Source organism: Kogia breviceps, chromosome 4 (genome assembly GCF_026419965.1).
Source record: "Kogia breviceps isolate mKogBre1 chromosome 4, mKogBre1 haplotype 1, whole genome shotgun sequence".
NCBI lineage: Eukaryota > Metazoa > Chordata > Mammalia > Artiodactyla > Physeteridae > Kogia > Kogia breviceps.
In genome coordinates, this window is record NC_081313.1 from 59,979,318 (window position 1) to 60,005,630 (window position 26,313).

General features: G+C 43.7%; 1 protein-coding gene and 1 non-coding gene across 2 annotated transcripts in view; one reads left to right on the plus strand and one right to left on the minus strand.

Annotated features, from left to right (window-relative positions):
- The window catches only part of IQGAP2 (IQ motif containing GTPase activating protein 2), a 297,690-nt gene that overhangs the window by 67,319 nt on the left and 204,058 nt on the right, over positions 1-26,313 (plus strand). The gene's annotated exons all lie outside the window — the stretch shown is intronic.
- TRNAE-UUC (transfer RNA glutamic acid (anticodon UUC)) lies at positions 24,371-24,443 on the minus strand. Its single transcript has one exon. It is a non-coding gene; the product is annotated as a tRNA-Glu (tRNA).

The following is a 26,313-nucleotide window of genomic DNA, read 5'->3' on the forward strand; positions in this document are numbered from 1 at the left end:
AGTGGATAATACCATGGCACCTGTGGTGGGGAGAGGTTGTGGAGGGAGAAAGGTGATTTCAGCTTCTGCCTCTGATGGTCTCTTACTTTGTCCATGATGTTAAGATGGATGCTGATAAGGTGGTGATTGGAAAGTCACCTGTTGGTGAACAGGCCTCTCTGTGGGCAGTAAATCCATGGTACTTTTGTCCTGGTCTCTTACTTAATGAAGGACTTAATGATGGACTGTAACAAAATTGGCCACCTTATTTTTAGACTCAAGAGTTAAATTAAGACCTGTCCACAGTGCTTAATATTACACTGGGTGGTGATGGAGGGAGGAGGTGGAGAGTAAAACAAGCACTCAGAAGAAGGAAATAGGCCCAATATGGACACTTTAGTACCTGGGACTAGAAACAAAGTCTCTACTGTTGCAAAGGCCAGGAAGGATGCTCTCTCTCTATCCAGGCCAACATTTTCTGAATTTTTTTTAACAGGACAATTCATTGTGTACAGATGCAGAAGCAACAGAAAATGCAGTCTCTTGGCTGTCAGAGCAGCATTATCTAAATAAAATTAGCAGGCTCAATGTTTAATTTGGCCTTGACTGAAAGTCAGGTGTGGTGGTGACATGCTGACTTTGTTCTTCTCAAACAGTGTATAAACCAGAGTTGATTGCTTTTCCCTAGTCCTGGTTCTCTTAGCATCTGAGTGACCTCGAGCAAAGCACAGTCTGGATGTCTCAGCCTCCTTATTTGTGAAAGGGGTCCAGGATACCGGGTCACACCTACATCATAGTGTTACAAAGGGAAAAGCAGGCTGAAAGTCAAGCACTGTACTGGTGTAAATTATAAAGTGTTGGAACATGGAACAAGATACTTCTTAAATGCCATTGTTTATTACAAAAACATATTCAGGAGTAGGAACAGCTGTGAATCAGGCATCCCAACTTAGTCAAAGAATGTGTGCCTTCAGCTGCTTTTTATTGATGTTGTTTGTACATTTATTTCCTGTCTAGCATAAATAGAGGTGGAGTACCCTATGTGGGGAAGAATGAATATGTCTGGACAGCCTCGTGGTGGAATCTTCCTTCTGTAAACAGTATTTTCAGTGTAACATACAGACCCCTCTTTTATATCAGAAGGAGACTAGGAAATTGCTTTTTAAACCTGGAAATGCACATCTGGTGAATGACACCTTTTCACAGTAAAACATCCATTGAGGAAAATACTTTGACCAATGTTGGCAGAGCAAATCCAGTTTTTAAACATCATCCTTAGCAGAAATATCATCTCCTTCAGCTGGAAAAATACGGTGGTTAGAAATTGTTGAGCCTTTCACCTGCCACCTTGGGCAGGGCTGGTAGTTAGTCGTCATCTCTTATAGGTAACGGGCAGAGAGAAACTGGACTTCTTCAGGTCAGGTGCATATGAAGGGCTGCATGTTTTCTCCTTGCCACCCGGAGCACTGCAGCAGGACGGTACCTCTTCTGAAATCAAGCTCATTTAGGCTCACCTCCACTCGCCCACTCCCCTGTAGATCAATGATACGTGTGTACCTCTCTTCCTGGGCCCCGGTTTTAATATCCTGTCCCCTTATGCTTGTCCTAATGCCTCTTCTCTCCACCCCCGACCCCTACCCTACACCAACCAAGCAGAATTGAGGGGTTGAGCAGCGGACTCCAAATAGATAACTCCTTAGCCCCTCAGAGGCCCACTGGGAGGAGCCACAGGATGGGCAAGGATCAAGGGGAAAATAATAAAAGCTCTTCTATTCTCCGGAGAAACCTGGAACTAGGTGTTGTGGTTATGTTATTAAAGTAACTGAGGGCTGCAGTGTGGGTAGAGGGGAGAAGCCTGCCTGACTCTGGGGTGTTAGGGGTGCAAGTTCTTTGAGGGCAGAGGCTGTCTCACTGGTCATGGTTACTTCTCCTGTCGCTCCATTGGACACCTGGTTTCCAGCAGGTTCTTGTCAAAGGTGTGGTGGTTAAAATGACTTCCAGCTCGGACTCCAGATGTTCTGTTGGTTGCTTTCTTGGTTTAAAACCTAAGTTTAAGCTAAGCCTCAAAAGAAGCAAACTAGGGGGCTTCCCTGGTGGCGCAGTGGTTGAGAGTCCGCCTGCCGATGCAAGGAACATGGGTTCATGCCCCGGTCCGGGAGGATCCCACGTGCCGCGGAGCGGCTGGGCCCGTGAGCCATGGCCGCTGAGCCTGCGCGTCCGGAGCCTGTGCTCCGCAATGGGAGAGGCCACAACAGTGAGAGGCCCGCGTACCACAAAAAAAAAAAAAGAAACAAACTAAAACTTCAAACAACCCAAAATGGAGCATGTAATTTCATGTGCTATAAAGGCTTAAGGGGGTTGCTTCACCCAGGTACCAACATTGTCCTTGGTTTATAGGAATAATCTAGTCCAGCTGCCATTACAGATATGGGAGGGGCAGGTGTGAAGGTCGCTCTGGAAAGCCCCTCAAGTGGGGAGGGGTGTCTAGAGCGCTAACTGGTCTCTTTCCATTGGTTTGATGCTTTCCTTCCCAGATCTGAACTCTGCACATTCATTCCTTTCCAGAGTATTCTCCCATGTCCGTGTACTGGTAGGCATCAGAAGATGGAGGGAATTCTCTTCTCCACCCTGTGAAGCTGTGGCTCGATGTGTCAGGCGTATAAAGTACTCTTAATTTTTAAAAATTGTCTTGATCTCTGCTTTCCCTTTAGCATTCTAAGGTAGGGTGCTGATGGTCAAAGGGGCAAGAAAACCAAAGTAATTTTCAGAGCCCAGTTCAGAACCCAGTTCTCTAGATGATGATGTTTCCTACGTAAGTATCTTTTTGTAGAACATTTTGAGCCCTTTTGATATGTAAAGATTTATTAAGTAACATAGACACGTACAGCAAAACCCTATCTGTAATAACTTTGAAATGCTTTTATGTTAGTGACAGGTTCTGATTCCCTGTGGTGTGGTAAGGAAAGAATCTTCTTTTTGCTACATTTTAGTTGCATTGGGGAGTAAGCAAATATTCGAGTTTTCCCTGTTTTTTAGTGAAAACTGCCTAGATATTAGCATTTGCATGGGTTAGTTCTTCAAGCCCTTAGTAGGGTCCTAGTGTTTGGGTTTTTTTGTCTTTTTGTTTTTTTGTTTTTTGGTGCTAGGCGGGCCTCTCACTGTTGTGGCCTCTCCCGTTGCGGAACACAGGCTCCGGACACGCAGGCTCAGCGGGAAGGGATCACGGGCCCAGCCACTCTGGGCATATGGGATCCTCCCGGACTGGGGCACGAACCCGCGTCCCCTGCATCGGCAGGCGGATTCTCAACCACTGCGCCGCTAGGGAAGCCCCTGGGGTTTTTTGTTGTTGTTGTTGTTTTTGCGGTAGGCGGGCCCCTCACTGTTGTGGCCTCTCCCGTTGCGGAGCATAGGCTCCAGATGCGCAGGCTCAGCGGCATGTGGGATCTTCCCGGACCGGGGCACGAACTCGCGTCCCCTGCAACGGCAGGCGGACTCTCAACCACTGCGCCACCAGGGAAGCCCCCTGGGGTTTTTATAGAAATCAATTCTCTGTGTAGTACAAGCGCTCACTGGGGGTTGAACGTGTTTCTAGTCATAGGAGAAATGGGCAGAGTTGGGTGTCAGAGGGGCTCTGGGCAGGTCCCTTAACACTGAGCACCTCCCTGTCCTCTTCGGCCAGGCGGCCCTGCTCAGCCCTGGACGTGTCTCCGGTGAGACAGCAGGTGTATACTATCGGGCACCTCCTGTTCTCTGTAGCTTCTGGATTGGGGCATGCGGGAGGCTGATCTTTTCCAGTTGCGTTTTAGATATTGGACATACTTAAAGTACATTTTAACCTTGAATCTTAATTTTGAGTTTCTCACAGCCTAGCAGGAAGATTATCCGTGATTCTCCCAGGATATACACTTTTTCTGGTTTTAATCTTTGGTGATACAGTATTTTTGTGACAATTTGGTCCTTAATATTTAGACTCACCTTTTTCTCCCCTTAAAAATCTAGCCAAGGCCAAATTAGTGAGGGTTGCTGGGGTAACTTTGGACAAGTTGAGAATGTGTACTAATGCAAAGACCGAAGGTGCTCTGCTGAACACCTATCAAGTGATTAGGTGGAATTTTCCTAAATGAATATTTGCCAAATATCTGAAATTTTGATGGGTTACTGGTCTTGCAGCACAGAGAAGTATTACAATTCAGTTATTTTTGTTTTTAAACAGGCATTCCCTTAGTAGAATGAATGTTATCACAGCCTCCAAAGTGACAGACACCCATTTAAAAGAAACTGATGATATATTTGAATATCATATAAAAGATGACTGAATTTAAACTTCCTCCAAAGTAATTTACTATTTGGCCAGTGTAACCACCGTTACAAGCTGTTATAAGTGATAAGTGAGCTGTTGCCTGCTGTTCATTGTTTTTCCTTCTCATACCTGTCTTAAGCATATTTTCTCACTATCAGGCTAGTAATCATTTAACCTGGAAGCTGTCTGGAATATAAGATGTTTAATTTTTTAATTAGTTACCAGGTTTTATCTTACTGATATAACACTGTTCCAGGCACCATGAATACAGTGGTGCTATTCTTATTTACCATGACTGGTATGTGTGTGTGTCGTCTGTGTGTATTGGTATATAGTATTGTCAGGTGGAAGGCGGGCAGTTAGTCTGTCTCGAAGACAAAGGTTTAACTTTTTAATATCGTTTATTGATTAGGGTGGTCTTTTATTTATATACGTGTACATAAATCTGAATGTGAGGATGTTGTACACGGGCCGTTGAAGGGTTAGAATTGCTAGACTCTATCACATGGCAGTTTCCCACCTCCCACTTCTCCACGCCCACTCCGGCCTCCCACATGGCACTGCATGTGGCACTCAGGCAAGTGGATGCTCTGTCTGTGCAGCAGGGTTGGAGAGTGGAGGACGGGATCTCTCCCTTCTGTAGTGTCAGAAAGAATCTCATGTTCTTAGTATACTCTGTATACGATTGCAGACTAGTTGAAGGGAAATTCGGTGAAAATCTTGATTTCCTCCTCCTCTTTGTGAGTTTTGTTGAGATTATCCAAGAGATAAGGAAGCAACTTAGAATGGGGATGGGGCAGTGAGGATACTTTAACAATAATGAACATTTTACGGTTATATATGGTACATACCTGTGATGGCTGGAAACCTTACAGCTGCCTTGGCTGGAAAATGTGTTCTTGATTCTGAGTAGCATCATGCTCATCTGAAAACTAGAGTATTGTTACTGAACAAGGGGACGAAGAGATATTAGGTAGGCAATTAGCTCTGCCTGACTGCGCTGTACCTCCAGGCAGATGCTGGGTGTTCTGGGCGTAGCACACACAGCCCATCTCACTGTGAACAGTTGACCAGATTATTTAAAAGAAGAGAAGGTTGAAGGTGCTAAGTTAGCATGTAAAGGGAGGCCTAAACTGGTCTGAAGACTAACAAGAGCAGCGTGTTTTCATCAAAAAGTGTGTGTTTTTGAAATCTGACTAGTACTCAGTAGTTTAAAAATTAATGGCCAGTAAGGGTAGGGACATGCTTGGTGAGCCATTCACATAACTGAGAAAGAGACAAGCCAGTCAGATACTCATTAAGCAACTCCCTTTCATGTTACAGTCACCCTCACAGCTGGCTTCCTTATAATGGAAAAACAGAGCATGCCCAGACTCTTGGATGTAATAACTGCTGGTTGTAAAGAGCTTTATGGTTCATTTCGTCCTCAGAGAACCCCGTGGGGTAATACAAGTGATTCTTCAGTTAGTTTATGTTCTTACAACAAAAGAGGGATCATCTAGCTTCCCAGCACTGGTTTATATGCCTGACTTTGTTCTCTGTTAAGGTATTACCAATCCAGCCTTCTCATATGTCTGTCAAATATGTCAGTCAAAACAGTCATCAGCTGGAAATATAGACATGAGTGTGCTATGTGATCCCTGAGCCTTCAACATTCACTTGGCTGCTGATCTGTGAAATAAGCATAAAATTTGTCTTCATGGAGATGTTGGGAAGGTAAAGAGAGAATTTAGGGAAGGTGTGTGCTAGAGATGACAATAATTTACAACTGTTTCTTAACTTCACTGTGTATCTTTGGGGTGAAGTTTACTTTTAACTTGTTAAAAATTTTTTTTTGAATAATGTTGTAAATCATTGTAATGTTGTAAAGTTATAAACCAGTATGGGTGTACAGTAGGCTGAATAATGGCCCTCAAAGATATCAGGTCCTAATTCCTGGAACCTATACATGTCCTGTTATTCAGAAAAAGGGTCTTGGCTGTGACTAAACATGATTAAATTAAGGATGTTGAGACGAGAGATTTTCCTGGATTATTTGGGTCAGCCCTAAGTGCAATCACAAGTATCCTATAAGGGAGACAGAAAGAGGAGATGGCAGCCATGCACGGAGGAGGGGGCTCAGGTGATGTGGTCATAAGAATCTTGGTTATTCATAGTTCCCTTCTTTTCCAGAATTAAGTGTATTGACTTGGAGCTCTCAGAAAGTTCAGGATTGTCCCTTATATATGAGGGCTGGGAATGGGGAACACCTGGGTTGGGGTTCTGGCAGGGGGGCGTGTTTGCCAGTCACTGGGTCCGTCTGTTCCCTACTCTGTCCTGTTGAGGAGGCTGCATCATGTGACTTCCTCGAGAACAGAAAACCCGAAGCTGAACTGAAGCAGTGGTTTAGAGAACATGTTCAAACACTCCATCACATGGAACATGTCCAACACTTTCAAACTTCAAAATGATGGCGCCGTACTGGGGAGTCCCGAGTCGAGAGGGGAGAAAGCTGTACCAGGAATTCAGGGCTCGGTGGAGTTACAAGGATGCAGGAGCCCAGCCTCACATCGGGGGTCACCCTTCTCTAGCCACACGCCCTTGAATGATGACCAAACCTCTAATCAGTTTCCTAACTGAGGTGGACAATAACGCGGTCAGCTGTGAGGACTGGAAGTAAAAATGGGTATAAAGACTGTGCTCACAGTTTGCACGCGGTTTCCCCAGGGACTTGGTGTCTAATGCTTGTCAGTTCCTAATCCCATTTAAATTGTTACAAATGTGAGGTGAAAGGAAGGAGACATTCTTGTGAGTAATGAGTTGACTCTTCAGTATCAAACTATCCATGACACTAGTCCCTGGTGTCTGTTAATCACAGCTAAGGTCAACCCTTTACTCTTCTATAGACCGAGGATTCTTTTTAAGAATTAATGATTGGGGCTTCCCTGGTGGCGCAGTGGTTGAGAGTCCGCCTGACAATGCAGGCGACATGGGTTCGTGCCCCGGTCCAGGGAGAATCCCACATGCCACGGAGCGGCTGGGCCCGTGAGTCATGGCCACTGAGCCTGCACGTCCAGAGCCTGTGCTCCGAGGCCACAGCAGTGAGAGGCCCGCGTACAGCCAAAAAAAAAAGCAGAGGCAGAAGTCTCTGCTTCCAGATTCTCCTTTTTCAATAAATTTATTGATTTAATTTATTTTTGGCTGTGTTGGGTCTTCGTTGCTGTGCGTGGGCTTTCTCTAATTGCGGCGAGCCGGGTTTACTTTTTGTTGCAGTGTTTACTCTTTGTTGCAGTACACGGGAGGGCTTCTCATTGCGGTGGCTTCCCTTGTGGAGCACGGGCTCTAGGCATGTGAGCTTCAGTAGTTGCGGCATACAGGTTCACTAGTTGTGGCTCGCAGGCTCTAGAGCTCAGGCTCAGTAGTTGTGGCGCACGGGCTTAGCTGCTCTGCGGCATGTGGGATCTTCCCGGACCAGGGATTGAACCCTTGTCCCCTGCATTGGCAGGCGGATTCTCAACCACTGTGCCACCAGGGAAGCCCCTCCAGATTCTCTTGGTGTGTGGGTTTGGGAAGGACAGATGGGAACTGATAAATATCACATACCTCGCAAGGCCAGGCACTCAGCGAGGCTTTTACAGCCACTGTGACATCCAGTCCCAGCAGTCCTGTGATGTAGGCGTCATTCTGCACTTCAGTTAGGAACCCACGCTCAGAGGTTCTGTAGTCGTTCAGGGTCACATAACTAGACAAGAGTGACCCTTGAGACGTGAGGCCATGCTTCTATCTTCTTGCTCTTCCACGGTGTCCTAAGCTCCTTTGCAGCTTGGATCTGACTGATACAGCTTCATCCCTGCTCCATCTTTGCCTCTTAGTGGCAGACTTGCAAGAAACCCACTTCTGAACAGTTTGACCTCTGGATAAGCTGTCCTGGAGAAGAAAGGCCCCTTCGTTCCAAACATATACACAGTCCTCCCTGGGAGTGGCACCTGCTTATGTGTTTGCTGGTTTAAACTATACAGTTTTATCTACTAGCCCTCACTCTTGTTTTCTGCCCCTTTCCAGGTCAAGAAGTAACTTTTAGTAGGAAAAGGGCTTTTACCAATTGAGATGTCCTTTCACCTTTCTCTCTGGCCTCTTCCATGTACAATTTCTGAAGATAGTACTCTGCCTTGAGAAAATTTGGTTGAGCCCGTTAGAGGTTGAATCAAGCTACTGTTTCCAGAAGGATTATTTCTCAGCCCTATATCTCATGGCTCTTATCATTCCCGCTCCTATCTACATGCACACACTCCACAGACACACCACACATACACCCAACGCTCTGCCCCGCCACCTTCAAGATGAGTCACTGTGAAACAAGACTCGGTTAACCGGCCTGCAGGGACACTTCCTAGCTCTTCACATCCCATGCGAAGGCAGCTTTTTTGGCATCCCACCTTGGTCTTTCAACTGTGGGCCTCAGACTTGAGCGGGCTGCTTGGAAGTAACAATACACTCTAAGCAGTGTTTTTCATTGAAATGTAAATTCCCTTACACCCATTCCCTCTCTTGTAGAATTCCCAGGAAGAAAACAGGTTTTATGTTACAAGCGTTGAGGAGAAAAATTTTCTCCTCACATCTCTTTTTTAAAATATATAACAAGATTGAAGATGATTGATTTAGGCAGCTCTGGTCCACTATAAAGTTTTGTATCTCTAACGACAATATAAAATATTGTCAGGAATTTTACTGTTATGGGATTGTTAGTAATTTGAGGGAGGAAGGATGACTTTGTATCTGGCTTTAATTCCTGAATTAATAAGCTACCATCACCCTGGAATGCCAATTTTCTTTTTAGTATCCACCTGTGAACTACATGAAAACATCTATCAAATAGTGATTTAAATCTTAAAATAACATAAATGCTGTGGGACTTAATGTCCTGCATTTGGAGTGCTTTTAGGGAGCATTAGGATTTGTAAGCAGTGAGGTGGGCATGAAAGGTTCAGTAATAACTGCATAAGACGTCAAAGCACCGCTCAAGTGACCAAAAATCTGGCCTCAAGCATAAAAAAGGCTGTAAGATAAAAGCTGTTTTGTTGTTGTTGTTATAATAGCCAACAGGCACTGTATATATTTTACATCCTTTTAAAACTTTCCTACTGAATACTACTTTATTCCTCTTCTGACTTTCAAACCGACCATTCTGTTTTAAAAATAGTATCGGATCTGCGTGGCAGAAAATATTTAAGATGCATGGATTGCATTAAGAAGGCTCTGGGACCAAGGACTGAACAGCCTTGGGCATTTTTCTTTAAATATGTGAGCTTAAAAGTATATTCCTTAGCAGCCCTGAAAGGGAAAAGTCCAGTGAAAGGAATAGGACACTTAGAATACATCACATTTGAGATTTTTATCTTTTACTTTTTCAGACCTTGGGTTTCTCCATTGGAAAGTTTGATGGCATTATCACCTATTTATGTAGTAGTGAGTATGGTGGGATTAGTATGTGCTTTAAAATGGTCTCACTTCCTTTACTTGCACAGTTTGCCTTCTCTCTCATGTGTTGTTCTTTCCGTGTAGCATGTCATGTTTGTATAGAGATGAAGAAACCATTCATGTTGTTTTGCTGCTTTCCTGAATGGTCAGCACTGAATCTGTATGTGTGTTTTAATTGTTTGCTAAACCTCGAAAAGTTTTGTTAGATGGAATATAATGGGAGAGACTAGGAAAGATGAGGTTTTTTTTCATACTTCCTTTGTGAAAAAATTTGAAACAATACAGTTTCTGTGAGTTGTGTGAAATGTTACAGTTTTCTAGAGCTTTTCATCTCCTTGACAGGATGTGCGTGATCGTGTCTTACAATGTCGCTCATCTTTCCTTAACTTGGCTCTTTGTTTCCTGAGAGGCACTTGAGCCTGGATGAGTCTGTCATTTATTCCATCCCTTTCCTACTCTCTCCATGACTCCTACCTTCAGGCAAAGTGAGCTAGCTCCTGGTGTTCTCTGCCTAATTTGTGTGCCTCTGAATGCACTCTTCCCTCTGCTTGGAATGTCCCTCCTCTGCCTTCTTGTAACACTAACTCTGACATGTCCCTTAGGACATTTGAGTTGGGCCCTGGCCTCCAGAAGTTCACCCTGCTTTTCCCTTCCCGCCTCCTCTTCGACCCCTAGAACACCCCATGCACTTTTTTTTTTTGTCTTTTAATTAATAGTAATCTTTTATTTATTTATTTATTTTTATGTTTATTTTTGGCTGTGTTGAGTCTTCGTTTCTGTGCAACGGCCTTCTCTAGTTGTGGCGAGCAGGGGCCACTCTTCATCGCGGTGCGCGGGCGTCTCACTGTCGCGGCCTCTCTTGTTGCGGAGCACAGGCTCCAGATGCACAGGCTCAGTAGTTGTGGCTCACAGGCCCAGTTGCTCCGCGGCATGTGGGATCCTCCCAGACCAGGGCTTGAACCCGTGTCCCCTGCATTAGCAGGCAGATTCTCAACCACTGCGCCACCAGGGAAGCCCCCGATGCACTTTTGTCATCCTCTCTGCTCTGGGCAGTCACTGTCAGCTTGTCCCCGGCCATCCTTCCCCACTCCCGTGGCCCCGCAACACGCACAGAGCAAAGTCTGCAATCAGACACAGCCCCATTCATCCCCTTAGTAATAATCTCACAAGAGCAGGTTGTTGATAAATACCCACCGTGGGAATTAGTTGAGGCTGCGAAAAGGGATTCAGAGAAATCTGAAATGTGTTTGGGAGTAAGGCCTTTGCTGGGGGAAAGTTGCTGTGCCCTGAGCATCAGGCCTCTAAAGTCAGGGGTCAGGGCAGTGTGACCCTGGGGACTGTGTTCGGGCTTTGCTCTCACCTGCATGTGAGGCTTGGGAGTGGTTCCTGCCTCCTGTCTTGTCCCCAGAGGGCAGGGTGGGAGCAGTCACCTCGTGGCAGAGGTCTGAGTGTGAAAGGGTGGTACTGGGATATTGCCTTGGATGAATAGGACTTTTTTAAGCTGGGGGGTGGGGGGAGGAGAGGGAGGTGCACAAGGAAAAGATTAGCGTTGAGAAAGGGCAAAGTATTTGGGCAAAAGGTTGCAGCAGAGATTTCCTGTTCTGGAATTAGTAGTGGGAGGGAAGGTGGCAAGGTTTGCAAGAAGCCTGTTCTAGAGAGCCTTGACTGCTAGGCTGACACGTTTCCGGGTTATCCTGATGCACAGAGGTGTGTGTGTGAAGGTTTTGGAGTTTGCAGTTTTAGTGATGAGAGGGGAGGGAGACTGTGGGCAGGGGAGGAGGCTCTTAAAATAGTCTAGGCAGGAGACATCCCAGCCCAAGAAAACACCAGTCCACTCTCCACTCAGTCCACAAAACTGAGTCCTGTGTGGCGGGCAATGGGGATTCAAAGGTAAGTAAAGTAGGGTCCCTTCACATGAAAAGGGTGTAAAAACCAAATCATCTTAGTTGTCACGTGGGTAGTGAGAAATGGCAGCCTAAAGGAAAATGCATGGGTGATGATAGGGTTTTGGTTAACTGACAGGAGCTGCAGCCAGGCCGCAGGATGCTAAGATCACCAATGGCAGACTTGGCCTTTGTTCACTGCAAAATAAATAATACCCTCTGCGTGCTGCCGTAGTATCTTCTGCCAGAAGTCTTCCTGGTGGTATCAGCTGTGTCCCTTTTATCTGGTCTCTCCTCTTCTTCATCTCTTGCCCCCCCATACTGTGTTCTTAGCCTGGCAGCCAGGATGATCCTTTGCAATTACAAGTCAGATACTGTTATTCTCTTCCCCCAAAACCCACAGTGGCTCGCATCTCACTCAGATAAAAGCCAAAGTCCTTACAGTTGTCCGCACGGCATCCCATCGATTTACCTCTCTGGTCTCATCACTGCCTACGCTGCTTATTCCCCTCTGGCCACGCTGGCCTCCTTGCCGCCTAGATGCTTCCCTTGAGGCCTTGCCCCTGCATGTCTCCAAGGCTAACCTCTCACCCTCTTGAAGTCTGCTCAGAGGTCACCTGACCACCCCACTGAAAGTTGCAGCCTATCCCCAAACCCCACCCTTGGCTCTCTCCATCCCCCTGACCCTAATCTACCTTCTTCTGTCCATGACACGAATTGCCTTCAAAGATGATACATCATTTATTATTATTTTTATTATTCATTGTTTCTTGTCAGACCCTTCTATACTTTTCTCCCCCCCCCGTCCCCCTTTAAAGGCAGGGTTTTTCATCTGTTTTGTTAACTGATATATCACAAAGGCTTAGGACAGTGCCTGGTACAAAGTAGAAGCTAGTAAATATTTGTTGAATGCATTGTGCTCTATCTGCTGTTACTCATAGGCCTAGTTAACTTTCTTTTTCCTATTAAATGGGTTTTGGCTATGGGGAGGAATAGTTGACGCTGTCACAGCCTAAATTCTCTAGATGTTTTACCCAATTTTTGTTTTTCTTCAAATGACCCATTTTCTCTGAGATTTTTAGAGCAAAGTTTTATGAAATACATACAATAATTAGAGAAGAAAATTTGAAAGCATCTTTTCAGATAAAAGAAATTTACTCCATAAAATTATGTTGTACCATAGAGGATTTGTGATCGGCAGGGCTGAAATGAACTTCACTAGAAAAATCCAGCAGTGCTAGCAAATAAGCTCCTCCATTCCTCTGGCTTACATTCCCTGGTTGCATTTCAGTTATTCCTGACAACAGTGATAAGTTCTCCCTCATAACATTTTAGGGAATATTTCAGTTAACCCTACAATTGTATATGCCCCTTAACATTTATTTCATTACCTCTTTTTTTTTTTTAACCTCTTATTAATTCTGGAACTAAACACACACACACACACACACACACACACACACACACACACACACACACACACCCATACAATGAAAAATAAATACATGCTAGCATACATGATGGGGAAATAATAATTGCATAAAAGGACCACAAGAGTTGTAAGGTTTTTGTTTTGTTTTGTTTTGGTCACCTAACCTGTTTTTCTCCTATGCACACACATATTGACACACTCATACATACTTACCCTCCTCCTCCATCAAAAAAAAACTATTGAAGGAAATTCAAGAAATCATAATAGAGAACTTGGAGATGTGCAAAACTTTGGAAAGCTTTTAATTAGATAGTCTGACAGTTAACTTCCAAAGGTGAGTTGGGACCTCTTTAGATTTCCAGCTGGAAAGGTTCCATGAAGATGGTGAAAGTGGGGTTTTTTTTCCCCCATAAATTGGAGTGTTTCTTGTTTCTAAGTGCTGTTTTTATACCTTTTTATTGTATAACTCATTTCTCAATGGGCTAATGTATATCCAGGGGCAAAGATTGGTTTGGGGGAGGTCAAAAAATCTTTTTATATATAAAGAACAGATATACACGCAGTATGTAAATAAATATGCAGTCTAGCTATGGTATTAACATTTCATGGGAGGGCAATGAGGAGGAAAAATCTATAAAACTTCTGGGGGTAGGTGCAGTAATGAAAATATGGTTGTTGTTACACTGGGCTAACCTATCCTCAGAGGCACCAGCCTAGGGCCTGAATCTTCTGTTCTGGACTTCGTGCTTTTGCATGGGGAGAAAAAAAGTTGTTTTGATAGTTGAATAGTGAGCTGTGTCCAAGGGCCTGAGTCTTTTAGGTGGAGCACACGCTGATCCATTTGATCTATCAAGCGCTTTATGGTTGAAGGGACAGAATTGCTCTGGTTACCTTGAATCGTGGAGGATTTGCTGAGGTCCCAAGGACTAGTAAGCAGGAGCAGAGTTGGGGATGTGAAAGGTATTGGAAATGTCTGGCATGAGTTACCTTCCCTAGAAGCAGCATGTTCTTTGTTTTTTACTCTAGGCCTTAATTCAGCTTCCTTTGATCTCTTATGATTCTTCCCCTTTTAGTTTCTTCTTCTAACTCAGCGGTGTTCTCCCCATTGCCATTTCAAAGTCCTGGGAGAGAGTCTAGACAACTAAATCCTGCATCCTCATTGGAGCAGAGCTGAAGGCAGCCCTAGAAAGGCAGCCCTGGGGCAGCTGCTGTGTCAGCCATTGTTAGGGACTGGAGGGTGTCACACATGATTCGGGCCATAGCTGCCTGTGCCTGAGGAATTCCCTGAGGCCACTTCTCTGAGGGCTGTGGTGAGAATTCCCTGTGAACACAGCTTCTGGAGGGTGAGGTAGGCATCCTAAGGCTTCACCTGCCTGATACTAGGCTTAAGTAACTGGCGTTGAGTATTTAACCTAAGTGATCTTCACTAAAGATTTTCCACTGGGGTTCCTTTCAGCATCTACTTGGACACAGAATTTTAAAGCTTGTCTTCTGAAAGCTTGTCTAATGGCTTAACATCAAGAAAGGAGAACTTTGTCCAGACTTTCAGTCTCAGAGATGACACTGACAGCTCAAATGGTCTCTCTTGTGTGAACCTTGAGGGGAGGCCATTGTCTTCACCTCTGTTTTTTCAGCACTTAGTACAGTGTCTGACACATGGGAATTTTCCAGTAAACTGCGTGACCTGTCAAGTGGTCTTGCACATGGAAGAGATGATTAGTAAATCTGAAAATTCAAACATCATCAAAGAGCAAATGCCATAAGCTTCTATTTTATCTCAGGTCAGTAGAGTCCTTATCTTAAACTTTAGTTCTGCACCTTGATATTTATGGGGTTGCTTTTTAAGAAAATGTTGTTGTTGTTGTTGTTTTAATTTCTAGCATCAATTATGAAAGAAAAGATAGAGTGGAGGGAAAATTGCCACATATAAGACAAATATTAATCTCCTTAATATATAATATAAAGAGCCTTTTTCAAATAAGTAAATAAGGAAAGAACATTCACTGGAGCATTCTTTTTGGCCTACTTTAATAGATGTTTCACATTCTAAAAGTAAGCATGTGAAACATTTTTAAATTCATTAATCAAAGAAAGGCAAATTATAAAAGCATCTTATTTTACCTATCAGACTGACAAGAATTAAAACATTCATCACCACTGCTAGGGTTAAGGGAAACAGACAATCATACCTCTTATGTAGGAGTATAAATAATATATAATCTTTTGGGAGTATGTTTTGGTGACAAATATTTTTATGAGTCAGCAAATTCCTTCTCAAGAATGTTTATTGCCACGTTGTTTACAAAAGTGAGAAATTATAAGCAACCTGCATGACTTGGAATAAGTGACTGATAAAGTGTTGTAAACAGAAATGATGGATTTTTGGATTTTGGGCCATTAAAAATTAAGTTTGTGAAGTCTAATGGTATTGTGTAACTGAAATAGAATCATACCAAATAATATCTTCAGCATATGTGTTGTATTCAGAAAAATGTATATGAATTTTCTTAATTACATTTATTGCTGTATCAAAAGTTACAGTTCTTTATACTTTTCAAAATTTCTTGAACTTTTATAAGTCAGTATCACTTCCATAATTGGAAAAAATATTTAATAATGCAAAGCATAGTATGTGGAAGTGTTAGCAAGTCTTAGTTACTTTATAGAATATGCATCACTAAAATGCCTTACCGATGACTTTTCTTTTAAAGGTCCTGCCCAGTGATTAAACAAGGAAAAGCAGTTTGATAAAATTCCCTGAATGTTAACATACACTGATTTACAGGTTATTAAAACATAAACAAATAGTGGCAGCATGGAACATTAGAAGGAGCAAGGACTTCTCAGTTGGATTGTCCTGGGTTGGGATCATGGCCGTATAGCTGCGGGACCTTGGGTGTTGGACCTGAAGTTTTCTCACCTATGCAATGAGTATCTTAACTGTCCCTGTCCTCCTAGGACTGCTGTGGGGAACAGTGAGGGTGGTGTGTATGGAGCACTTAGCACTGCGTGTGACTCAGTGCACGGTACTTGTTAGGAGGAGAAACCTCTCAGGAGGGGGATAGTGTTTCCTTTAAGAGAACCAAATTTGAAAACCACTAATTAGAAAGTGCTTACTGACTCTAGAAAGAATGACTATTGTAATGGTGTATTAGTTTTCTATTACCTAAGGTTAACGGCTTAAAATAACACTCATTTATCATCTAACAGTTTCTGTGGGTCGGAAGTCCAGCTGTGGCTTAACTGGGTCCTCTACTTAGGGTTTCTGGAGGCTGCCATCTAGATGGTGACTGGGGCCAGGTTCTCATAGGGAGCTCAACTAGGGAAGCATCTACTTCCCTGCTCATGTGGTTGTTGGCAGCATTCAGTCTCCTGGGGATGTGGGATTCATGGCAGCTTGCTTCTTTAAAGCCAGCAGAGAAAGGAAGATAAGCACAAATATGCTAGCAAGATGCAGTCTTTTTTTTTTTTTTTTTTTTGGCTGCATCGTGTCTTAGTTGCGCACAAGGGATCTTCATTGAGGCAAGCAGGATCTTTCATTGTGGCGCACCAGCTCTTCGCTCTTCACTGCGGCACTCGGGCTTCTCTCTAGTTGTGGCGTGCAGGTTTTCTCTCTCTAGTTGTGGCATGTGGGCTCCAGAGCACATGGGCTCTGTAGTTTGCAGCACACGGGCTCTCTCATTGAGGCGCACAAGCTCAGCAGTGGTGGCATGCAGGCTTAGTTGACGTGCGGCATGTAGCATCTTAGTTCCCCAACCAGGGATCTAACCCGCGTCCCCTACATCGGAAGGCGGATTCTTTACCACTGGACCACGAGGCAAGTCCTAAGATGCATTCTTTTATAATGCAGTGTAATCACGGAGATGACAGTCTGTCACCTTTGCCATATTCTATTGGTTAGAAGCAAATCACAGGTCCTGCTTGCACTCATGGGGAGATTACTCTAAAGTATGAACACCATGAGGGGGGATCACGTGGAGGGGTCTGTTGGCTATGAATGGTATTCACATTCATGTGTGTTGTGTTTCAAACTCAGAAGCAAATGTACTAGTTTAGGAAATGGTTTGGTTCAGGAAAATATTGGCTTCTATCTTAATGACATTGATTGGAAAGCAAGATGAGGTTACACTGTGCTTGTTTAAGATGAACTGTTAAAGGCCAGTAGTGCTGCCTTCTGCAGTTTGGAGCTTGAGGACATGGCTCTCTTCCTTGTAAACCTGGTTATCTGAGATCTTCCAACCTGGGAAGCTTTTAGGGGACTCAAGACTCACTATTTTGTAAGTAATGGATAATGGAAATATCACTTCAAAGGTGATTTTTTTCATCTCTTCTAAAATGTAGTACTTCTTTCTTTTATTATTTGTGCAGTCTTCATAAGAAGTAGTCATTTCAGTGAAAATAAACATCGCTTTGTCTCACCCAGATTCATTGTTGAGCTTTAAAGTTTCTTTTGTTCTTAGATTGAAAAAAGCCATTTGTTTTGCTTTAACTTGACATTTTCGTATGAGAGGTGTGTCACTCTGTTCTCTGCTGGGCTCCCCTCATACTACCTCAGAGTTTCTATGATTAGTCACCTGTCCTCGATATAGAAAAATGTCGAATATTGCTGAGAATTTTATGGGTATCATAAAAGCCCTAATGCCAGTGAGATTGCTGTTAGAGATGAGTTTACTCAAATGCAAGATTGTAATGTTTTGGAGGTACACTCATAATCCAGAAGACAAGGAAGGGTGATTGATCACACCCTTGAACAAGAGATAAAAAGCTCTGATGAATATCGGAACTTTTTTCTTGCTGTGAGCAGACATGCCAGCCCCCATATTAACAGTACTTCTAGTGGCTGCAAGTTGGAGACTCTGGAATATTTTTATAACTTCCACTTACTCAGCATATCCTGAGTTGCTGACTGACCAGCCTTGGCAAGGCATTGTTAAGTCATGGGCCATCTCACAGTGTGGAACTCCTGTATGAGGAAAAACCAAACCTCGCAACTCTTAGCAAAAAGACCGTGTAGTCCTGACCATACATGTTCTGGTTGTACGTGGTGTACATATTTGAATTCAGAATGGAGAGATGCTTCAGCATTCTCTTGGGCCAGCTGTTTGCCAGAAGAACCGTGGATTGGATAAACAGGTATCTATACATTCCCATTACTCTTAATGCCACATATTTGTGTAGTGCTTAATAACTTTTCAGAGTGTTTTCGTATCTCTTCTTGATTGAATGAATGCATCTAAGTTGTGGAGATGAAGCAAATGGTAGATCCATTTGACAGATAAGGAAACTGAGGCCCAAGGACTTGATTTGCCAGGATGGTGTTACACACAGACAGAGCCAAGGCCACCTTGTTCCAAACCTCAGACACCTTTTATTAACCAACTGTGGTAAAGAGCACAGTTTGAATCCCAGCTCTTCCACATTCTGACTTTGTAACCTTGGACTATTACTAAACTTCAAAGCCTCCGTTTTCTCCTGAAGGTAGGACCACCATCTCATAGGGGTTTTTTAGGGTTAAATGACCATTTATGCATAGTCCTGAAACCTAGTAAGCACTCAGTAAGTGGCAGTTATTGATATTTATGTTGGATTTGACACACTCCTCTTATTCTCACAATTTTGATGTTCGTTGGGCTTACCTGGTGTACCTCCTTCAAGCCCCCTGGATCTGAGTACTTGAAATCAGTGAAAGAGAGAATGTTGGTGAATTCTGAAGGTTACACTGGGAGTTGCTTGATCTCTGGGGTCCTAGGTCATACCCCCAAACAGGAGAGTTGCTGTGATATGGGATGAGAAGCTCTGAAGGCAAGATGATGAGCAGAGAAGAGCAGAAAAAGAGGAGGGTAGCTTTTTTAAATTATTATTAGATTGAAATATAATGGATATAATAACATATTAGCTTCAAGTGTACAACTTAGTGATTTCATATTTTTATACATTATACTCCATTTAAAGTTACTACAAAACAATGGCTATATTCCCTGTGCTGTACAATATATCCTTGTTGCTTACCTCTTTTATACATAGTAGTCTTATACATATCTAGGGGGGTGGCTTTTGGACAAATGCTCGGATTTGCTGTTTAGATATATTAGCAATTTGTTTAAAGAAAAATGGAGTAGGAATGGGTTTTAGTGGGGCATCAAAAAAAGATGTGAATTCTGACCATGTGCCAGGGAACTTAGATTCTAATTTGCCACTAGTATGGGTAGCACAGTCATTATTGTGCTAACACAAGAAGACATCTCTTCTTTCCCACTCTCAAAATCCATCTCGTGACACCGACAAATATCCCACTGTGATGAAGGCCGTAGCCTTTTCTGTGTATGCAAAGGAACGTTTCTCTTGGAACTTAAGCATCTGGGCCCTCACCCTGGCCCTCTGTCTTTGAATCAGAGAGAAGCTTTACCCCTTGATTTCTAAGCAGATGTATTCTTAAACCACATTAAAAGCATTGTTGCCCTGTATCTGGATCTTCTATTCTTTTCATCATTCAAAAACAAAACAACTCCTTTAAGAGGAAAGATCCCTTTCCCTTCTTGCATGAGATCTGAGACATGTTGCAGAAAATAAAATTCTCTTGAACTCTTTTAAATTTTAATACCATAGTATGTTATCTGTGCTGTCTTTTAAAAGCATGGCATCACACATGTACACACGCTCACCGGCATCTGATGAAAGGCTACAATTTCAAGATAAGACAGTATCAAGATATACAAAACAGTCTGCTTTCTAATGTAACTGAACTCATGGACAAGTTGATTAAACTTTCTAAGTTACCTGTAAAATGGGAATAAGAAGAGCTGCCTTGCAGAATTGTTACTGAGACATTAGGCTCACAGTAACAACTCAAATGTTAATTTCTTTGAAAAAAAAAAAAAAAAAAAGGCCAGGCGTCCTTGCTTTACTTTCTTCTGTTGCATGCCCCCGCTTCCTAAATGTGGACAGCTTCTAATTAATTGGAGGTGACTGCAGATGCTGGTTAGAGTGGCTGCATTCACTCACTGGTGAGCAGTGGCCTGAGAAATGAAGTGCCTTCTTCAAGTAGCTCGACGGTGTCTGTAGCCGAGGACTTGTCAGCGTAGCATTGTCGTAACAAAACATTTTTTCTTATTATAGAAAGCTTAGAAAATGTAGACATGCATACAAAAGAAAATAAATTTCATTTACAACCTTACCTTATAGAAATAATACATTTTGATGTCTTCGCCTCCTCTCTTTTTTTTTTTTTTTTGCGGTACGCGGGCCTCTCACTGCTGCGGCCTCTCCCGTCGCGGAGCGCAGGCTCCGGACGCGCAGGCTCAGCGGCCATGGCTCACGGGCCCAGGCGCTCCGCGGCACGTGGGATCCTCCCGGACCGGGGCACGAACCCGCGTCCCCTGCATCGGCAGGCGGGCTCTCAACCACTGCGCCACCAGGGAGGCCCTCCTCTCTTTTTTTAACTAGGTATTTTTGTGTGAAACACATCTTGCCCACAAAAGTACATAGAACATACATGCACAGCTTAAGGAATATTAAATATGTGGGTTCCCATCACCCAGTTGAAGAGCTAGAACACTGCCAGTAACTTTGAAACCCCTCTGTGCCTGAATCTTGATTTATTTCATTTTCCAAAATCAAGTAAATTCCATTCATGTAGTTTCATGTTGTGTTCTTGTTCCTGCTTTATCGTAAGCGTTTTCCTACGTTATCATTTTAGGTTACTTTCTGCTCTTTGGAGCTTAAAGTTATCAGAGATCATGGACTAGCCTTACCCTAATGATAATTGCTACTGGCTAATATATGCCAGGCACCCTGCCTTAAATATTCATCTTATTTAATTTTACAGCACCCTATGAGCTGCCGTAGTTTCTCATTTTACTGATGGGGGAAACTGAGTTTCAGAATGTTTAAGTAAATCCCAAGGTAATAGAATCAACGGAACTGAGCCCAAGTCTATTGCCAGGTTCCTTGTCATTTCCAGCCCTGGCAGGCTGCCTTCTGGGCTCTATATTGGAAGTGCAATGCACATTTAAGGAATTGGTCATTAAGCGTAGTATTTCTGCCTGATTCTAAGCAGGAATAACACAGATGACTAGGCTCTAGATTTTAGATGGTGCAGTGCCAGAAAAAAATATCGAAACCAGGGCACACTTCAACAAGAAAAGTGGATAAAAGAGGAGAACTTCTTGATAACCTGAATGGTAGTACCTGTGAAAGGTCTGCTTTTCTTTGGAGGTGCCTGTGGTGTTGGGTTGTCTGGTCATCCCCCCTCCTCCCATGCCACCCCCCCACCCTGCAGCGGAGCTTTTATGTGCTGAGTAGCCCTCCTGCTGCGTTTTCTCCAGTGTGTATCTGTAATTATGGTGCGACCTGTGAGGGAGCTGCTCTCCTCCTTTGCTTTGCCCATGGAGACGTCGCCCTGTCAAGTCTCAAAGGATGCAATGGTTGCTATGGTTGCTGTGGCAGCGACAGTGTCGAGCTCGAAGTCTCAGAGTCGACTGGAAAGTCGGGCTGCTTCTGTGTAGCAAGAGCAGAGGCTCAACTTGGCAGAGATCCAGTTGCCCATTATACTCTGTAGGTGCAGCCGCTGTGGCATCCTTGGTTGTATGCCGTGAACTCTTAAGATGTGTATAGAAATAGAACGTGAATAAAAGCCTGTGTGTGTGTGTGTGTGTGTGTGTGTGTGTAGGCAAAAATGCATTTTTCCCAGTAAATAACTTAGTTCTTGCACTTGGCAGTGTGGCTCTTGCTACATTTAGTGAGGCAGCTGTGGTTCAGTACAACAAAGCTGTCATTTATGTAAACATCGCCTTCAGGTTTGCTACAGTGTCTTTTTGAGGTATGGAAATTCACTGCCTGGGACCAGTGAACAGCAAAACACTATCAGGATTTTTTCAAGTGGCCATTAATGCTGAGAGCCACCATCACTTGCTGAGAACAACAAAGAATTGGGGGGAAGGCAGTCACCACTTGTATATATGTTTGAATTCTCACACTGTAGGTGTCCAGCCTAAGTGATGCTGTAATCAGTTTTAGTTCAGTTCATCATGCTTGAATTAAAACAGGCTTCCTCAAAACTTTGATTGAAACATAAAAATAGCTTATTAGGTCCTGACTTCCTGTCTAAATAGGAAGTAATTTGTTTTATTTTTAAAAGTTGGAGAATTTCGGAACACTTTCTTAGGTGAGGTTACTCAAATAGGATAAAGCTAATGTGAAGTTCAGATTGACTTCTATTGCTTACTTTGTGAAATTTTTTTATTTTCTTATTTAAAATTTTTCCCTTAATTTTATTGTGGTACAGATTAACTTTTGATGCCATACCTTCCTATGTTGGCATGGAGTCTTAGTAAGCAAGGAGAGTCTCAAGGGTTGCTTTTGTTTCTAGCTAGACTGGTATTCTTTCATGGGGGGGCAGGCATTGTTCTGTTGATTGGTGCTTGTTGGAGATAATTGCCTAGAATCTCGCATCCCACAGGTGCGATTCAATTGCCAGGTTCTTTCTAAATGCCCTCCCAACGCTGCTGAATCCCTGAACGATCGGGGCTGGCACTGACTTTGGCAGTGGCCTTGACTTTTAGAGCATGGTGTGCTGACAGAGGAGCGTGCCTCACCAAAACAGCATCAGCATAATGTTCAGGCGTCAGGCTATGAGTGCATTCCTCCACTCCGTCCTCCCCGTCCTTCCCTCCCCTCAGCCTTCTGCCACTGTCTTCCGTTGGACAGGTCTTATCCTGGTGATGGGGGGCAGGCTCAGTTGAGTGCCTTCGAAGTGTGCCAGGGCAAAGGAACTAGTTACTGTATCTCTCCACTGCTTGGGTTACCCACTCCTGAGGTCCTTTTTGCCATCCTAATCTTCCTTACTACTACTGTTCTACTGCTACTCTCCCCTCATTTGCAGGCTACTCTGTGTAATCAACATTTAAGTGTTGAAATTCTCAAGCCTCAGTGCTAGGCTTGCCTCTTTACCTAACCTGTACTTTCTCTTTGTGGTATCAATGGATGTGGGTGAGACTTCCTGATGACTCTCAGATGTAAATCTCCAGCCCAGGCCACTTCTCAGACCTGGATTTGTCACTGAACAGTCAGCACTCTGGGCCTCCAGGTACTATTTCAACTGTTCGGATCGAAACTCATGGCTTTGTAACAGCCCCCAACTAAAACCTTCCAGCAACAAAATCACAGGTTTGGTCTCCTCCGTGTCAACTTCACATGAAAAACCACCGTCGTCCACTCCACTGCACAGCCGGGAGTCCCCACCTCTCTGTCTCCCTCACCCTTACCTCTTCAGTAGTGTCCACGTTCTATCAGTTCTGATTCGTAAATCTCTATCCTTAATATGGCTGTAAAGACCCATTGTGGGCTTTCCTGGTGGCGCAGTGGTTGAGAGTCCGCCTGCTGATGCAGGGGACGTGGGTTCGTGCCCCGGTCCGGGAGGATCCCACGTGCCGCGGAGCGACTGGGCCCGTGAGCCATGGCCGCTGAGCCTGCGCGTCCGGAGCCTGTGCTCCGCAACGGGAGGGGCCACAACAAGTGAGAGGCCAGCGTACCACAAAAAAATAAATAAATAAAAAATAAATAAAGACCCATTGTGATCTGTTTCTTGCCCCCCCTCACTCATCTCCAGCATACCCTCCCCCCGCCCCCCCAGCCATACTGGTCCGGCTTTGTCCCTTGGGTGGACCTGTCCCACCTTAGAGACCTCACATAAGCCCCCAGTCGCTAAAGTGCCCTCTTCCTGGCTACTTCCTACCATCCTTCTGATTGCACGTTAAGGGCCATGTCCTTAGGGGAACATTTCCTTGACACTCACGTGAGGCCCGCCTCCACAGTGTGAGTTCTTAGGGTCTGCGTGGCTCCCTCAGAAGAGATTTAGTCCCGTAAGAATAAGGACTGTGTCCTTGCTTAAGGCATATGCTCAGTGCCTAGAGCAGGGCCTGGCTAAAAGTAAGCACTTGACAACTACTTGGTTAGGGAATGAATGAATGCCTGCCACTGTGCCAAACAATTTACATACATCATCTCATTTTGTCCTCAAAACACTGCTCAAATAGCTTAAGGAGATTGCCAAGGCCACTCTGGAAGCAAGGCACAGTGGGGAGTCACCCAAATATAAGCTCTTTGTGCTCCCATCACTGGCTTTCTTGAGGAGGAAATGGTAGGTACTGCTGTTAGATTTTATTAATAACTGATTTGTGATGATAAAAGGACAAAGTAGCAGGGCTTTTTCTCATAGGGAAACTGAGAGGAGTGGGTTGAAGAGATGTGCTGATTTCCTTAGGGTAGTTTGTTGTTTTTTGTCTTTGTTTTGGCGGTGCTGCGCACGTTGTGGGATCTTAGTTCCCTGACCAGGGATTGAACCTGGGCCCCTGGCAGTGAAAGCACCAAGTCCTAACCACTGGACCACCAGGGAATTCCCAGGGTAGTTTCTTTAAAAACAAATTCCTCTTAAATCATAAGCTTGTGGGGGTTTCCCTGGTGGCGCAGTGGTTGAGAATCCGCCTGCCGATGCAGGGGACACGGGTTCGTGCCCCGGTCCAGGAAGATCCCACATGTCGCGGAGCGGCTGGGCCCGTGAGCCATGGCCACTGAGCCTGTGCGTCCGGAGCCTGTGCTCCGCAGTGGGAGAGGCCCGCATACCGCAAAATAATAATAATAATAATAATAATAATAATAATAATAATAATAATAATAATAAGCTTGTGAAAGTGTAGAATTGGATCAGCATATTTTGCTGTCAGACCCCTAAGTGACATTCCAAGTTCATCTTCAATTGCTTCCTGAGGTGGTCCGTCCTCCAGAGTCACACTGGTTTATTCCTGATCTCTGGACTTGTAACTTTTGGTCAAAGTGCTTTCAATTTCTTTCCTCTGTACCATTTTAGTTTCTAGCCTTTTAGACCCTGTGTAGTCACTCAAGAAATATTTATGGACCACCTGTTACATTCCAAGCACTGTGCTGGACCCAATTTTGTTCCCATCTCTTGTAAACATTTCCTCACCCTCGCCCCTCTGTTCGGCAACCCTGACACTTTTGCCAGGACCTGTCATTAGTTACATAATGTGGTCTTGATTATGTGCAGATCCTTATTATTTAGTTAAACATGAAGTGAGCACAGCAGAAGCAATGTAATAGGCTGGGAAGTTTAAGAATAGACACATTCAGTGCCTTGCAGTCTGTTTATACTACCAGCAACCAGGCAGGAGTGGGCAGATTCCTAGTGTGAAGTCAGGAAGTATCCAAAGTTTTCTGTGATCCGCTAAAGTGCTACAGGTTTTCAGGTTCCTGGACACCTCTCAGGTCTTCATACATTCTTGGCCCTAAGGAAATTAACTAAGAGACCTAGTGTTTGGGCAGGAGGAAGGACTAGTTTATTTCCTCTTTCTCAGTCACTTTTTCACCTTACCAGGTATCTAAGTACATCTAATTGACTTTTGGTAAATTTCTTGTTCCCAACATGTGAAAGCATTTAGCACTTAGCAATTTAAAATTGCTACTATCTTTCCCCAGAAAGTAGTGGCAGGTATTTTAGCTCAAGCATGAAGTTAGTGGAAAAAACATTGACCATCAAGCACACATCTATCTGACCTATTTGGATTTGACCCAGTAGTTAAGACCTCTGGATTCTACAATAGACACAAACAGTGGTCTCCAGAATGAAAAGTGAAGAGAAAATATTACAACATCTCTTTAAAATTTATTACTTCTTAAAATTTTCTTTTAGACAAAAACATAGACAATATTTTGGAACTGATTATAGCAAGGCTGTAGCATACAAGGTTAATATACAAAAGTCAATTCCTTTCCTTGTATACCAGCAATGAACAAGTGGAATTTGAAATTAAAAACACAGTATCATTTACATTAGCATCCCCTAAAATGAAGTAATTAGGTATAAATCGAACAATATGTCCAAGATCTATATGAGGAAAACTACAAAACTCTGATGAACTAAATCAAAGAACTAAATAAATGGAGAGAGATTGCACGTTCATGGACAGGGAGACTCAATATTGTCAAGATGTCAGTTCTTCCCAAGTTGATCTACATAGAGTCAGTGCAATCCAAATCAAGTCCAAGAAAGTTATTTTGTGGGTGTCGTCAGCCAAATTCTAAAGTTTATACGGAGAAGCAAAAGACGTAGAATAGCCATAACACAATATTGAAGGAGAACAAAGTTGGAGGACTGACACTACCCAACTTCACACTTACTGTAAAGCTACAGTAATCAAGACAGTGTGGCATTGGTGAAAGAACAGACAGATAAATCAATGGAACCAGAA